A 13108-nucleotide genomic window follows, 5' to 3' on the forward strand; every position below is an offset into this window, starting at 1 on the left:
GTTCTCTTTGCTGTAACTCCAATTATTTGCTTTAAAACGAGATCGCGGCAAAGGAAATTACATGACCCCAAAAAATCCTTGATTTTAAACCCAAAAATTTGTTCCAATACTATTCTAATTTGGTGTAAAAACTGCAACCCTAGCAACCCTGGACATACATACCAGATTACAAATTTATACTTACACATAGTGTGCCCTGATATGGACTGGCATCCCATCTGGGGTGACTTCTCCTGCCTTGCGCTGTGTTACTGGGATAGACTCCGGATCCACCACAACTCTGACCAGGATAAAGCAGTAACTTAAAGGAACACAGCATTTCTTAGTTTGAGTAATGTTTCCTGTCCCAAAGCCTTTGCATACACACACACACACATACACACACACACACACATATATATATATATATATATATATATATATATATATATATATATATATATATATATATATATATAGAAAGAGATAGATAGATAAATAGATAGATTATAATACATCGTTGTGACCTATGCTGTCTAATACTGCCACAGTTCAGTATACCTTAAGCAATCAGTACCTTTATTAAACATATGTTTAGCTAGTGAGATTGGTAATATAGTCCTTCAGTAAAGCAGGTTTTTTTCAGATGTGTGAAGGCTTGAGGTTTGGTGGAAGAACTGGTGCAGGATTTCAGTGAGAAGAGAACATGAAGTGGTTTGTGTTTCATCTCTGACCATTATTCAGTGTCTGCTTCCACTTTCTGCAAGATTATTGTTAACTTACAGAGTTTAGGGTGTACTGTTTGGACATGGAAGGATGTTTTCACTACACTAACCCCATCACAAAAAGCCGATGCACTATTCCTCACATAATTGTAGACTGTCATTCTTTGCTGGTAATGCTTGACTGTGTTGTGCACAAGGGTGTTCATAGTTGTGTTACTGCCTGGTATTGAAAACACAGAGATGCACAATTTTTGGGCAAGCAGCAATTCAAAGGGGGATATATCTGTAATGATACATGGCATAACCCAATAATTCATCAGGACTTCCATAATGTCATGTCAATGCCGGAATCAGCATTTAACTACAACTCCCATAATACCACGTGACCTACAAACATGGCCGCCATGGACTCCAACTCTCCTGATTACTAATCACAGACACCTGGACTCAATCATGCCCCACAGTACTTTAGGACTCTTACTCAGTTCATTCCTTGCAAAGTATATGCTGTGTGTTCACATACCAGTTGTTACCAAACCTTGTATTTTGTCATAGTCTTTTCTTTGTCATAGAAAGTTTTTCAATTCAATTCAGTTTTATTTGTATAGTGCTTTTAACTTTTAATGGACATTGTCACAATTGGACATTGTCATATTGTAAATATGTGAATTTATCCCTAATGGGGAAGTCAGAGGCGATGGTGGCAAGGAAAAACTCCCTGAGACATTATGAAGAAGAAACCTTGAGAGGAACCAGTCTCAAAAGGGAACCAATCCTCATCTGGGTGCAACGGATAGTGCAATTATAAATAAATCCCTTCTATTATTGTGTACTATATGTACAAATAGTCCAAATGTGCTACCAGTAAATTCATCACAGTTTTCGCAAGAAGTCTGATTGGTTAAAATCTATCCATTGTCCACTGATGGAGTCCTGAGTACGAAGCTGCTTGTGGCAACCGCAGCCCCAAAGCCACTACAATAATCACAGTCCCAAGCCATCACAGTACAGCTCCCCATATGAGATCCCCAAGCCATCTCCACAGCCCCCAGGTGGCACCATTCCCAGCAATCCACACGGTTCTTCAGGCCACCCATAATCCTTGATTTTTAAACCCAAAAATTTGTTCTAATACTATTCTAATTTGGTGTAAAAACTGCAACCCTAGCAACCCTGGACATACATACCAGAATACAAATTTATACTTACACATAGTGTGCCCTGATATGGACTGGCATCCCATCTGGGGTGACTTCTCCTGCCTTGCGCTGTGTTACTGGGATAGACTCCCGATCCACCACAACTCTGACCAGGATAAAGCAGTAACTTAAAGGAACACAGCATTTCTTAGTTTGAGTAATGTTTTCTGTCCCTATATATATATATATATATATATATATATATACACATAATACAGCTTTGTGACTTATGCTGTCTAATACTGCCACAGTTCAGTATACCTTAAAGATTTCAGTGAGAAGAGAACATGAAGTGGTTTGTGTTTCACCTCTGATCATCATTCAGTGTCTGCTGCCACTTAGGGTGTTTAGGGTGTACCATTTGGAAATGGAAGGATGTTTTCACTACACTAACCCCATCACAAAAAGCAGATGCACTATTCCTCACATAATTGTAGACTGTCATTCTTTGCTGGTAATGCTTGACTGTGTTGTGCACAAGGGTGTGTATAGTTGGGTTACTGCCTGGTATTGAAAACACAGAGATGCACAAGTTTTGGCAAGCAGCAATTCAAAGGGGAATATATCTGAAATGATACATGGCATGCAATGATACATAACTCAGTAATTCATCAGGACTTCCATGATAATGTCATGTCAACGCCGGAATCAGCATCGAACTACAACTCCCATAATAGCACACGGCCTACAAACATGGCCGCCATGGACTCCGACACCCATCACGCAAGTTCCAACTCACATGATTACTAATCACAGACACCTAGACTCAATGACACTCCACAATACTGTAGGACTCTCACCCAATTCGTTCATGGCAAAGTATATGATGTGTGTTCACATACCAGTTGTTACCAAACCTTGTATTTTGTCATAGTCTTTTCTGGTTTAGATCTTGTTTCTGGCTTCTTTGTTTTTGTTCTTTGCCTAGCCCAGTTTATACTGTTGGCACTTCGCCTGACCATTACCTGTTCTCTGACCTTGTTTTTGTCTCATGGTTTGGATCTGTCTGCAAGCTTTATAAATAAAGTTTTTCAATTCAATTCAATTTAAAGTGAATTTATCCCTAATAAACAAGCCAGAGGTGACGGTGACGGCAAGGAAAAACTCCCTGAGACAATTTGAGGAAGAACCCTTGAGAGGAACCAGACTCAAAAGGGAACCCATCCTCATCTGGGTGCAACGGATAGTGCAATTATAAATAAATCCCTTCTATTATCGTGTACTATATGGACAAATAGTGCAAATGTGCAACCTGTAAATTCATCACAACTTATCGACTGTCCACTGATGTCCCGAGTATGAAGCTGCTTGTGGCAACCGCAGCCCCAAAGCCACCACAGCAATCGCAGTCCCAAGCCGTCACTGTACAGCTCCCCATATGAGATCTTCAAGCCATCTCCACAGCCCCCAGGTGGCACCATACCCAGCAATCCAAATGGTTCTTCAGGCCGCCCATATGGGGCCACCCCCAGCAGCAGCAAGCGATCTCAACCCGATGAGAACTCCAACCAGAAGTAGGGCATCAGGATGGGTCAGGCAGGTCTGGAGAGCAGAAGGGGTCAGGATCACTGGGATCTCAGGAGTAGCATGTGTAGCTCGACAGAGAGAGAGGGAGAGAGAGGGAGAGATTGTTAGGTAAGCTTTTGTCCTCTAATGGTTAAGGAGAATGTACTTTGTGTGCAGAGTGCTAGCAGGGACTCCAGAAGATTAGCTATGACAGCATAACTAAAAGGGAGAGCCAGAAGCTAACACAGACATGAGGGCACCCTGGTACATAAGGCAGCCAGCCACTCCACAGCATGGGGGCCACAGCATCCAAACATCCCAGTTCACCACAAAACTCTATGCCTGTGAACCCTCCAGACCCACTCCTTTACCTAAGAAAAACTATTCACAAAAGGCTTGACTAAACAAATATGTTTTCAGCCTAGACTTAAACACTGAGACTGTGTGTGAGACCTGAACACTAAGTGGAAGGCTGTTCGATAACTGTGGGGCTTTGTAAGAGAGAGCCCTACCCTAACGTGTAGCCCTCACCATTTGAGGTACCAACGAATAGCCTGCACTTCTGGTCTAAATATTCGTGGCAGATCATAAAAGACCAAAGGTTTGCTTGGGTACTGTGGCGTGAGACCATTTAGTGATTTATATTTTATAATCAATACAAAATTTGATTGGGAGCCAATGCATTGTGGATAAGATAGGGGTGATGTGGTCATATCTTCTGGCTCTAGTAAGGACTCTCGCTGCTGCATTCTGGACTAACTGGAGCTTGTTTATGCATCTACTAGCTTTTGTCACCTGCATCTGTGTCTGTATCCACAAGCAGCAGCTATGCTTTTAAGCCCTTGTGCAGGAGCAGGCTGAGAGCCGGTGGGCACTCCAGAGGCTGCTGCAGCCCACCACATCTTCAGCTGTGTCCCCTGCCACTGTGCGACATGCGATGCTCATGAAGATGGCCTCTATGGATGTTCTGGGGGCCTTCTTGGGTCTTTTTGATTGTGTGGCAGTTGCGTGGGAATGACCTCTGCAATGAAATGGGTGGTGGTTGTTCCCAGCCTCATTTTGAGGACAAATTGGCTGGGGTTTAGGAATAATTGTGCTAAAATTTATGGTGGTGGATGGCTTCTAACGCAGTGTAGGAAGGTGTAGGGTATGTGCAGCTCTGGCTGGTGGTGCCGGGGCCATCAACGTCTGTGCTGTGTCATGATGACTTGGAGGAGGGGGAGAGCTCCGTCCCCTACCCGCCTACGTGGTTTCCCCTTAGGGACTTCTCTTTGGAACAGAAGCGTGACAAGTCTCTTTGCCATGCCTTTGACCAAGTGAGAGTAATCGATGGTCAGATCTACTAATCTACCCCTATTTTTCAGTTATTAAAGATAGCTTATATATCAAGTGATACAGGACACTTAAACTATCGAAAAAAACAAGTTAAATGTTAGTACCGAAGAGCCGTCGGGAAATGCTATTTCAGACAGCTCATAATAATCCCATGGCTGGGCATCTAGGACACGATAAAACACTCAACCATCTAATGACTAGTTTTTATTGGCCGGGCATTCGTGGCGGTGTACAGAGGTGTACTGTATGCAGCCTGTCATGAACGTCATCTGATGAATCCGCTGGCCACCCCAAAAGTCCCATTGTGCCCTTTTCTCTTAATCGAGGTCCCCTTCAAAGGAATTGGTATGGATCTCGTCGGGCCATTACAGTGGTGCATGCGAGGGAATCGCTTTGTGTTAGTCATAGTGGATTATGCAACACGATATCCAGAAGCAATGCCTAATCGCAACATCTCAGCATGTAGTGTTGCAGATGCACTCTTACACGTAATCTCCCGAGTCAGAATACCGAAAGAGATCCTGACTGATCAGGGTATGTCCTTTATGTCACGCACTCTTTGCAAACTGTACATATTATTAGGGATTAAATTGATTTGCACCAGCGTTTACCATCTGCAAACAGATGGGCTGGTCAAACGGTTCAATCCAAAGCTTGAAAATATCTGTTCTGCACCTGAGAGAACACTCCACACTTTAAATCGCCTAACCTAGGAGAATTTGCATCACACCCAAGAATGACAGTACCGACTGTACAACATGGGTACTCAGCTATGGGAATCTGCACTGGGAGATACTATGTTTTACTACCCATGTCGAGCTCTAAATTACTCGTGACGTGGCAAGGTCACACGACAAGACAGAGAAGTCGACTATGAGGTAAGGTGAATGGGTAGATGCTATGCACGTGAAATACAACACCTCCTGAAGCCGTGGAGAGAAGCAGTTCCTGTGGCTCTGGTGATGATGGTTCCTAAGAGGGAGGAGCTGGGACTGAGGAGGGGAGCTGGTAAGTCTCAAAATGTGGCCCAATTCACCCCTGTCCCTTCATTAGGCCACCTCTCACCATTCCAGAGAGCATTCTCCTGACTTTTTCTCCTTTTTCTGCAGACTGATGATTGGACAGAGGGCTGTTGGCTGTTTTGTCCTAGGTGGTATTGGGGAAGGAGCTGTACATCAGTCGGAAGCTTCCAGTAAGGAAGCTTCAATCGAGAAAGAGTGTCTTTCCATCAAGTGGGCATTCCTCACCCTACAGTATTACCTACTGGGGAGCTCCTTTACTCTCTGTTCTGATTAGGTCCAGCTCCAATGACTCCATGAGCCCCGAGCTCTGCTGATATTCCACCTGCCTCCCGAATCTTTCTCTGCACACACACACACACACACACACACCAGGGTTCTACAATCATATTTAAAGCATATGTACGTGTCACAACTGTAATTCTGAATATTTTAAATTAAGTGGTTAGAAAATTGGAAAGTGTACATTAAGGCTGCAAAAATTAATATTTTAATAATTGATTATTTGTATAAATTAATTGACAAATATTTGATCAATTGGCTTAAAAATGGTTTGTAAATGAGAACTGCTGTAACAAACTGCTGTATCATTTGGCATTTTTGTTTATTGTTTTTTCAATAATATAATGTAAAAATATAACTGTGAGGAGCAACTTAACATTTAACCTCTTGTTACTCTACTGACTTTCTCCTCTAGGGGTAATCTTAGAAAAAAGAAACTTGCAAAATGTAGATTTAAATGGATCTTTCTTGCTATCTATTTATCTAAACTGTATTAAATTGCATATACATGTAACAAATTCCAACACTAATGAGGATGGATAGGAGAGTCTTCTGGTTGACTGTGATGAAGGTTTCTGAAAGATCAAGGAGTATGAGGACTGATGACAGTTTGGCTGATCTAGTGGTATGAAGCTTCCCAGTAATGGCCACAAGAGCAGCTTCTGTGGATTATGCCTCTTGGAAGCTATTGCTCTGGGTCAGAAAGACACATCAACACAAGAAAACATGAGGAAACAGAGAAGCGTACTCCAAGCCTTACTTGTCACCTGACAGAATCACAAACCTGAGCATTTGTAGCTTTGAGATTTTGGTTTTACAAACTCAAGTTGCCACATCTTCCTAGCATTGTTAAAAGGTTTCTACTGATATGTTAGTCCAACCTGCTGATAGACAGTGTGCATTTAAAAATGTAGTACACGCGGTCTGTTGTATGTAAAAAAAAAAATTAAAAAAAAACTTCATAAAGATATAATAAAGATAAGTGGTTATGTCACTAGCTATTGTAAATGCATGTAATCCAAAAGCAGTGTGTCAGACAAGAACAAAGACACAATTTTTTAATGTTGCTCAGACATCTCAGTAGAAATCATTATATGTTGTGTAATACATCATTAGATAACACACCACTTTCTTCCGTAAGTTGTTTAACTGCACCTATGCAGTCTGTACTGTACACACACTATAGCTTCCATCTCAGGTGTAAAACCAGCAATGTAACCTAGAAATCAATAGCTATACTTATTCTTGTGAACAGGAAATGAATGACTGTTATAACTCAGTGTTACAAGATGATTTATCATCAGGCTGTGACATAAAAGGGAAATGACAACACAATTAAATGGACAAGATAAACAACCTAAACAAATAAATCAGCCTGGGATATTACACCTTCTAGTCAGCAGAGGTCACTCTCACCTGAGTATTAGGGGAGATTAGTATTAGGAATGGCCAACATTCATCTCTCCAACTGTCCTGAAGCTGCAGGGCTCTTTTTTGTGGAACAAAGGAGAGAAACATGCTGAGACTTGACTGCAGTAACAGTGAAGTACAGGTATCCATGACCTATGGTTCCATCAGCTCTCAAACAGTTGAGAAGTGTTAACTAGGAAGTGCATCCAATTATAACATGTCACAGAGGGGATGAGTGACAGCCTTCATTACTACTTTCAGGCACTACAAATGCATGGCAATGTTCCATGGTCTGGTCAGTGCCCCTTCCCTCATCCAGGCTTTTGTGAATTCGTTAACCATTTTGGCATTGTATATGACTTTATGATCTTCTTATCCTCTGATCAAGAATATAAAAATCATGTATCAAAGTGGAGAAATGTGAATTCTTCCAGGCCTCAGTTAAATACCTCAGTTATACCATAGACACTCAGGGAGTGGAGATGGACCAAACAAAGGTAGAAGCAGTAACTTCGTGGCCACAACCTTAAAAAATTATTTGGTTTTGATCCTCACTGATCATACAAACCTTGAATGCATCAAATACGCAAAGAGAGAATCCATGAATCCTGAATCTGAACTTGTGAACTTCTCAGGCTGGGGTCCAAAAACACCAAAGCTGAAGCCTTGTTGAGACTCTGTGATGGCCTCCATTCACATGATATCAAGTATTAAAGATTAAGGGATTAAAGAGACAATATGATTAAAGCAATTTAAAGCTGAGCTCCTTAAAGCTCACAGATAAGCATGATAGTAATACATTTTGCAATTGCAAGAACCAGCATGGTAATTTCCTAACAAGATTCAGTAAGTCAATCAATAATATTTTTTCAGGTGGACTATTTTCTATTTAGAGTACTTCCATACCTACAATGCTTTACAATGTTTAGTGCAGTCAGACAAGAGTAAAAGCTACCAGCAACAAATTGTTTTGAGAGAGTAGAATCTAGATTAAAAGGGTACTACACATTAAATGCACTAATCTATAGTACTATTTTACTACCAGCTTTATCTCATCTTAATCTTAACACTTACTTTGTACTTATATTCCATTTTACGGATATACACGGTGTGCTTTGCAATTAATGACTGTAACTTATCTGTTGCTCTGTAATATTTGTCACCCTCCTTCTACCTGTCCACCAGTGGAAAAGGACCACCATAGGACAAATGTTGACAAGATATTATTTGGATGGACCTTTCTTCACACAGCAGTGACACTGACATGGTGGTGGAATTTTAGTGTGTGTGGCACCGGTACAAGTGAATCTAAGATTTTTAACACCTCAGTGTTATGGCTGAGCTGAGAATCAGTCCATAAACAAAAATATCCAGGTAGCTTTACCTGGTAAAATGCCCAGTGAATGTAGGTACAAGGTTCAGGTACCTAATAAACTGGTCACGGGGTGCAAGTATGATTTTCTTTGAAAGTTTAAATCAATTTGTTTAATGAGTGTATGGGAGCAAGATGTTTCTGTATGACTGCAGAGTAAAAGGTGTGTGCATCTGGTAGGGAGGTGTTTGTGTGGTAGCATTTCAGCTGCCTACAAGCCACATACATTAGATCTGCAAAACTACATGCACACAGACATATATACCCCTCTCTGTATTACCTACAATCATTTTACTCATACAAAAGGGTCTAAGAGTGCATGTAGTCATTCTTTCACAAAGTTTAAATTGATATTACACCTATTCAAAACCGATGTTATTAATAGTAGTAGTGGTATTTATGTACTTCTTTTATTTATACACTGAAACACAGAAAAGAAAGAAACTTATCCAAGAAAGAAAGAAAAGTGAAGGAAAGAAAGACCACTGAATCACTTTTCAGGTAAGAGAAAACTTCAAACTATTGGTGTTTCTAAATAATCCGTATATAAATATTTACTTATAAATTAATTTTCAAATAATCGTTTCTTTTTTTTTTTATTTCTGGTACATAAGAACAATAAGAAAGAGAGCAATAAAAATTAGTAGTAGTAATAATAATAATAATAATAATAATAATAAATTCGAACTTCACTCAAATCTAATACTCTGATAACTAAATATTATGAGTAATGGATTTATTTATATTTTTTGATATTATATAGCAAATCATGCTGATTGTGAGACAAAGAACATTTAATGTCACTGGTTAGTATGGACACAGTGTGATATTATTATTATTATTATTATTATTATTATTATTATTATTATTAAATTATAAATTTAATTTGCTGAATGTTTCTTAAGTGTGGTTTGTCATCTATCAATAACAAAATTCTATCACGTTTTTCATGTGTAGAAGTTTTAAATATTTCCTGTCACAGTTCATAACAGTTTTGTTAATAATCCTCTGCGCATATGCCTAATATCCTCTTATTCATTATAGAACTCTTTATATAATAATGAATATTATAAATATAATATTCTCTCTGTTATATATTATCTTATTCATTAGTCATTATAATTGATTATAAACCAAAAAAAGATGCGGGAAAATGTCAAATTCTAAGATTGGTGCTTTTGCCCATGTTATTTCTATTCAGGTTTCCTCATGGTGTGTTCTTCCAGTGGCTTTAGCAGACAGGGTCCTTTCTGAGGCTTCAGTAAGTGATTGTTATAAACTTGAAGAAACATTGCAGTTGACACATCAATACACACAATCTGTCTAATTTTTTTGTTGTTGTTGTTTTTCAAGGTTGCTCTGTTGGGATACTGCTTTAGACCGTGGAGTGATCATGTATTTCCCATATACTATAATGCCATATATAACATTTTATGACGGTGGTCCTACCATTCATCTTCATGGTTATTATGAATTGATGGTCATCATTCCACTTGTCGCTGGTGTGTGTGTCAACCTGCTAGCTCTGATTTGGACTTTTCGTGTTTTTTACACAGTCCGCAAACATGGAGGCAGAATTTCAGCCTTCATCATCCTCCTCATCATTAATGACTTGGCTGAGCAGCTCCTGAGTGCAATTATAGTGTCATATTTAATCCCTCAAATAGACAGCCTTATGAAGTCAAAGTATTTAAAAGATTTCATTGAGTTAAGATATATAACCTTTAACTGGATTAATTACAGGGTTCTTATTTATTTACGGTTTGCATTTACATATGGTGGTCTTTACCTCCACCTGCTTGTGGCACTGGAGAGCATGCTTTCTCTCAGAAACCAGCTCGGGTCTGCTCATGTTTTCTCTCCACTCTGCTCCACCATCTCCTGCATCATTCTGTGGCTGCTTGCCTATGGATGTCAGTTTTTAAATATTTATTTGAATTTGGTTTTTAGCGTATTGCCTTGTTGCTTTTTACCCATCATATGCAGACTCGCTCGCAAAGCCTCTCCTGCACCTGACCACATCAAGCCTGGCTCAGCAGTGCTGATTATTTCCACACTCACACTTATCACTTTCTGTGCACCAGCTGTCCTTGTGCTTGCCTTCTATATTGCCAATGGTGAATTTTACATTTATAACCCATTTTCAGCAATCTCAGTTTTTTTGATAAGTTTGAGAGTCATCTCAGACCCCCTACTATGTGTGCTGGTCTGTAAGGAGCAGCTCAGGGTTCATAAGCAGCAAACACACACAGAGATGAACACTGAACAGACATCAGTTTGAGCTGAAGCCCTGAGTGCTACCTGAAGATATCAGAAGATGATTAAAAAAAAAAGTCCTTATGGTTGCAATTGTCAGGCAGTTGTGGATAAAATGGCAGTTTGTAAATGAAAACATATGCTAAAAATCTACTGCATGTCAAGCAACAGCAACACCAGGAAACAATCTCTTTTTTGTAATTGTGACTGTCATAGTCTATATATATATTATATATATATATATAGATAGTTGCACCAGTCAAACCTAAGCTCTCTTATAGCCTAGTTTGAATGTAAATTGCCAGTATGTTTAAAAACTCCTGCACCAAATAGCATAATATCAACATAGCCTTATGTTATAACTTAAAATGATGCATGGCTTACTCACTAAAATACAGAAATGATCAAAGAATTATGAATTATGTATCTTTTTAGCAGCCTAAAACTGAGACTGCTGGCTAGATCCCTCACAGATTACTTTTTTTTTTTTTTTTTTACTTTATTTAATTTTTTTTTAACTTTTTTAACTTCACTAATAATGTAACTTTACCTTTTTCTGTCATTCAGTATATAAAGATGCAGATAATTATGTTAAATTTAAATTACCTTTGATTATTTGCTATTGTTTCTTACTAAAATGCTGTTAAATTTCTTGCATAAAATCCCAGGAAAGATGGATGATCTGAGAAATTACTTTATTGTAAAGCACAATCCTTTTGAAATTTATTCATTTATCTACAATCAAAATGTGCCTCGATAGATAGACCATGTTTGTATATAATATGTTACACTGATAAAGACAGACACTGTATCACTGTTCAGATCACTGATGTACTATTTCCTACTAATATGTGGTAATGGTGAAGTTAGCACCCCATGAAATTAAATAATCACCAAAACTATGCCATTCGTTTGTGCTACGTTTGTGCAGATTTGTGCCATAGAAAGAAACATCATAACTTATTCCCATCCTTAGACATTACAAAATTTCTGGCGGAGCAGTGACGTCACGCAAGCCGCTCTCTATCCATCTCATCCACATACCTGTCTCTTTCGCTTGTGCTCGCGCAATGCTGCTTTGTTACCATTGCTGTCTTGTTTTTTTTTTTTTTTTGATATGGAATTTTGTGTTTTAGATTTGTACCAGATATTGTCATATAATAATGTACTGTACTGTAACTACTCTAGCTGTACTACTACTGTAGTGGGACTGACACTTAATTTTGTCCAATAAAAATGAAAAAACAATATAATTGCGTGGTGTCTTAAGTTCTCTGAGTACTTTTAACAGCTAATAGATGTTTAAAGTCTTTCTGCCCCCTTAAAAAAATGTTTATTTACCCCAAGAACTGCATAGTGGGAAGACAAAACGGGAAATAACATCTCGCTATGGAAAAAGGTAAGCATGTGCTCTGAGATAAAATGCTTAAAAAAGTAGTTAAAGCAGGTCAGGACAATTTACAGGATACTTAAAAAATAAAAGAAATGGATAGACACATGTCAAAGAGGTGAAACTTTTTATTAATATTGGGCAATCAAGGCAAGCTCACATGAACATGTCCAAATTATCCTCCATTGATCACATTAATAAGGATTTGACATCTTTTTTCCATGCCATAAAACACATTAAGTAATGATATAGACAGCAATAAAAGCAGTTCATGGCAATAAAAGCAGGATGTTAAAAGAGGAACACCCCAAGCTCCAATATGACAAAAGCAATATAAAAGTACCATAAATGTGTGCCATTTAGTCTTCTAAAGTCATTTGAAAGCTTTGAGGAACAGACTGAATTTTCAATATTTCATTTAAAAATAATAAAAATTCATTGTTTTCTGTTAATCTTTTCCTTCCAATGATCTAGATCACCAAGTCAGAAAAAAACAGAAAAAAATAAATCAGTCAGATTCATTGACTTATTAAGAATCATTTTGTGAACTGAATCAACCAATTTGTTAAAAAGATCCAACTCAAAAGAATGGATGACAAGATTTACTGTGAAAGATTTTCAGTCTGTTCATGCCA

The 13108-nt window shown here is 38.6% G+C and overlaps 1 long non-coding RNA gene across 1 annotated transcript; it reads left to right on the top strand.

The window, feature by feature from the left end:
- The first annotated feature begins 477 nt into the window (after positions 1-477).
- LOC128317638 (uncharacterized) lies at positions 478-12286 on the top strand. Its single transcript, XR_008301164.1, has 3 exons — positions 478-9328; positions 10029-10088; positions 10181-12286. It is a non-coding gene; the product is annotated as an uncharacterized LOC128317638 (long non-coding RNA).
- Positions 12287-13108: the final 822 nt, after the last annotated feature.

Source organism: Pangasianodon hypophthalmus, chromosome 28, assembly GCF_027358585.1.
Source record: "Pangasianodon hypophthalmus isolate fPanHyp1 chromosome 28, fPanHyp1.pri, whole genome shotgun sequence".
Lineage (NCBI taxonomy): Eukaryota > Metazoa > Chordata > Actinopteri > Siluriformes > Pangasiidae > Pangasianodon > Pangasianodon hypophthalmus.